This window comes from Vulpes lagopus, chromosome 16 (assembly GCF_018345385.1).
Source record: "Vulpes lagopus strain Blue_001 chromosome 16, ASM1834538v1, whole genome shotgun sequence".
Lineage (NCBI taxonomy): Eukaryota > Metazoa > Chordata > Mammalia > Carnivora > Canidae > Vulpes > Vulpes lagopus.
The window spans coordinates 24963555-24968070 of NC_054839.1; the positions used below are offsets into that span (position 1 = coordinate 24963555).

A 4516-nucleotide genomic window follows, 5' to 3' on the forward strand; every position below is an offset into this window, starting at 1 on the left:
TTTTTTTCTCTTGCTGCTTTAAGGATCTTCTCCTTATCTTTGGAATTTGCAAGCTTCACTATTAAATGTCGAGGTGTTGAACGGTTTTTGTTGATTTTAGGGGGGGATCTCTCTATTTCCTGGATCTGAATGCCTGTTTCCCTTCCCAGATTCGGAAAGTTTTCAGCTAGGATTTGTTCAAATACATATTCTGGCCCTCTGTCCCTTTCCGCGCCCTCAGGAACCCCAATTAAACGTAGGTTTTTCTTCCTCAGGCTATCATTTATTTCCCTTAATCTATCCTCATGGTCTTTTAATTGCCTGTCTCTTTTTTCCTCAGTTTCCCTCTTTGCCATCAACTTGTCTTCTATGTCACTCACTCGTTCTTCCACCTCGTCAAGCCTCGTCGTTAGGGACTTCTAGCTTGGATTGCATCTCATTTAATTGATTTTTAATTTCTGCCTGATTGGATCTAAATTCTGCAGTCATGAAGTCTCTTGAGTCCTTTATGGTTTTTTCTAGAGCCACCAGTAGCTGTAAAATAGTGCTTCTGAATTGGCTTTCTGACATTGAATTGTAATCCATATTTTGTAACTCTGTGGGAGAGTGGGCTGTTTCTGATTCTTTTTTTTGAGGGGGTTTTCCTTCTAGTCATTTTGCTCAGTGCAGAGTGGCCAAAAACAAGTTGTATTGGGAAAAGGAGAAAAAGAGAGAGAAGGAAAGAAAAGAGAAAAAGAAAAAAGAGAAAGAAGAAAAAAATAGGGGAAAAAGAGAAGAAAAAGAAAGAAAAAGAAAGAAAGGAGAAAAAAGAAAAAAGGGGGGGGGTGGGGGAAGCAATCAGAAATCAAGAAGAAAGAGAGAAAAAAAAAGCGCAAAACAAAACAAAACAAACAAACAAAAAAAAACAAAAACAAAAAAACAAAAAACAAAAAAAACCACGGGGGAGTATCTTCCGATTCTGTGTAGTTTAAGTCCCTTGACTTCCCCTGGAACTGGTCCGTTTCGCTGGTCTTCTGGGGGAGGGGCCTGCTGTGCTGATTCTCAGGTGTTGGCACTTGGGGGAGCTGCTCTGCCCCTGCCTGGTGCAGGGCTCGGTGGTGGTTGTTCACCCCGTGAGGCCCCGGGAGGAAGCCACAGTGGCGGGGGCAGCTCTGGGACCCTGGATCCAGCCCCCGCAGTAGCTCCGGGGCTCTCCTTCTGCAGGGCCTGGGGGCTCCGGGGCGGGGCCGCTGATCTGCTCAGTTCCAGGCAGGAGCGTCCTTGCTGTCCTGGGCCCTCCCGGCCTCTGCCTGTCCCGGGGGAGGCCGGATCCTGGGCTGTGTCCCGGCGCCCTGTGCTCCGGGGCCTGCGCTGTTGGATTCGCGCTCCCGGCGGTGCAGCCCCCTCCGCGGAGCCGCCGCCCGAGCCCCTCCGAGCTGTTCCCGGAGCCGCGCAGCCCCCTCCGCGGAGCTTCTTCCTCTGCGCGAGCCGCCGCCGCTGAGCTGTTCCCGGAGCCGCGCAGCCCCCTCCGCGGAGCCGCCGCCCGAGCCCCTCCGAGCTGTTCCCGGAGCCGCGCAGCCCCCTCCGCGGAGCTTCTTCCTCTGCGCGAGCCGCCGCCGCTGAGCTGTTCCCGGAGCCGCGCAGCCCCCTCCGCGGAGCCGCCGCCCGAGCCCCTCCGAGCTGTTCCCGGAGCCGCGCCGCCCCCTCCGCGGAGCTTCTTCCTCCGCCCGAGCCGCCCCCTGAGCTGTTCCCGGAGCCCCGCAGCCCCCTCCGCGGAGCCGCCGCCCGAGCCCCTCCGAGCTGCTCCGGGTCCCGCCGAGCGCTGCAGCCCTTAGGGAGCTCGGCGCACTCTCCGGGGCGCAGTTCCTCTGTTACTGTCCCAGGGAGCCCGAGGGCGTCCCCGCCTTTCTGGGGATCCTGCTCCAATTCCCGGGGAGCCCCTTTCCGCGGGGAAGGTCGGTGCAGCTCCTGCTCCTCCGGGACGGGGCTCTCCTGTCCTGGGGACACTCGCCCCGGCCTCAGCCCGGCTCCTCGCGGGGCCCCTCCCCCTCGGAGGCCTTTTGTGTCTTTATTTCTTTTTCCCCGTCTTCCTACCTTGATAGAAGCGCGAACTCTTCTCACTGTAGCGTTCCAGCTGGTCTCTCTTTAAATCTCAGGCCGAATTCGTAGGTTTTCAGGATGATTGGATGGTTTTCTAGGTAATTTGCTGAGGACAGGTGACCTGGGGACCCTACTCCTCCGCCATCTTGCCCCTCCCCTCCTAGAAAATAAATTTTAAATGCAACCTAAAGTAAACAGTAAAATGGAAATAATAAAAATCGGAGGAAAAATAAATAAAATGAAATTTAGAAAAAGAAAAGCCAAAAACTTATAACTTTGAGAAGACCAATAACATTGATAAACTTTTAGCTAAATACTAAGGAAAAAGTAGGAACACAAAAACCAATGCCAGAAATGAACGATATTACATCCCTCCATATTCTAAAGCCTGAAGAGGATGATAAATAATCATGAAAATCATGGCGAATTCTTACTAACTTTAAGAAAAATATTATGACACCAATTCCACACAGAATATTTTTTAGAAATTTGCAGAATAATAAGTATTTCTCAGTTCATGTTAAAACCCCTAAATTACCTTAATACCAATCACAGAAACAGATTAGGAGATAACAAATTACTATTATCCCACATAAATATAAATTCAAGAGATTTAAACTACTTTAGCAAGTTGAATCCAGCAGGGGATAGCCGCGGCCCCTCCCGCGTGAGCTGCCTCTGCTGCTTGGGCCGCGCGGGGAAATATGGCGCCTGCCTTGGAGCAATTGGTGAACAGTGTCCGGCAGCTCTCGGCTCAAGGGCAAATGACTCAGCTTTGTGAACGGATCAACAAGAGTGGGGAACTCCTTGCAAAGAACCTATGCCATCTGGACACCGTGCTGGGGGCTCTGGATGTACAAGAGCATTCCTTAGGCGTCCTTGCTGTTTTGTTTGTGAAGTTTTCCATGCCCAGCGTTCCTGCCTTCGAAACGTTATTCTCACAGGTTCAGGTTTCATCAGCACTTGTAATGGGGAGCACATCCGATACGCAACAGACGCTTTTGCTGGGCTTTGCCATCAGCTGACAAACGCGCTTGTGGAAAGGAAAGAGCCCCTGCGAGGAGCCAGCATCCTTAAGCAAGCCATAGACCAGGTGCAGACGAATACAAACCAGCTGACCTCAATACGTGCCCATCTCTGCCAGCTTTGTTTGCTGGCAAAATGCTTTAAGCCTGCCCTCCCGTATCTTGATGTAGACATGATGGATATCTGTAAAGAGAATGGAGCCTATGATGCAAAGCACTTTTTATGTTACTATTATTATGGAGGGATGGTCTATACCGGGCTGAAGAACTTTGAAAGGGGGCTGTACTTTTATGAACAGGCTATAACTACTCCTGCCATGGCGGTCAGTCACATCATGTTGGAATCATATAAAAAGTATATTCTAGTTTCTTTGATATTACTTGGAAAAGTACAACGGCTACCGAAATACACGTCTCAAATTGTGGGTAGATTCATTAAGCCTCTTAGCAACGCGTACCATGAGTTAGCACAAGTTTATTCAACCAATAATCCCTCAGAACTCCGCAACCTGGTGAACAAGCACAGTGAAACTTTTACTGGTGATAACAACATGGGGCTGGTGAAGCAATGCCTGTCTTCTCTTGATAAGAAGAATATTCAGAGGCTAACCAAGACCTTTTTAACATTATCGTTACAAGATATGGCAAGTCGTGTGCAGTTATCTGGACCTCAGGAGGCAGAGAAATATGTCCTACACATGATAGAGGATGGTGAAATTTTTGCAAGTATTAATCAGAAGGATGGAATGGTCAGCTTCCATGATAACCCTGAAAAATATAATAACCCAGCCATGCTTCATAACATCGATCAAGAGATGCTGAAGTGCATAGAGCTGGATGAGCGACTAAAGGCCATGGACCAGGAGATCACAGTGAACCCCCAGTTCGTACAGAAGAGCATGGGATCACAAGAAGATGATTCTGGAAACAAACCATCTAGTTACTCTTGAAACTAACATCCATCCTGAGTTAGATGAAATTTATCACCTTGGCCAGTGGCAAGTGTTAGGAGGGCAGCAGGGAGGACCAAGCCTGTGTGACCTGGACATTAAGAAATTACATTTTGTTTTGACATCTTCAGTCCTATGTGCTTTAAGAAAACCATTCTCTCTGCAAAGAAAGGGAAAAAAATTCAAACTTTAAAGTCTGTTGTGGATTTATTTATCCTCAGATTAATGTTGTTGCATTAAATCTACATTTTTGTTTTTTTAAAAAAAATTGAATCCAGCAATATAAGGAAAATATATCATGACCAAGCAGGATTTATCCCAGTAATGAAAAGTTGATTTAGTAGTCAAAAGTAATATAATTTATCATATTATCGAACTTAACATAAAAACAATGTGATAATTTTAAGAGACACAGAAAAAAGCACTTGACAAAATCCAACATTTATTCTTGCTATAAAATATCAGCAACTTAGAAATACAAAA

At 47.6% G+C, this 4516-nt stretch overlaps 1 pseudogene; it reads left to right on the forward strand.

Annotated features, from left to right (window-relative positions):
- Positions 1-2762: 2762 nt before the first annotated feature.
- LOC121477036 lies at positions 2763-4229 on the forward strand (annotated as a pseudogene).
- Positions 4230-4516: the final 287 nt, after the last annotated feature.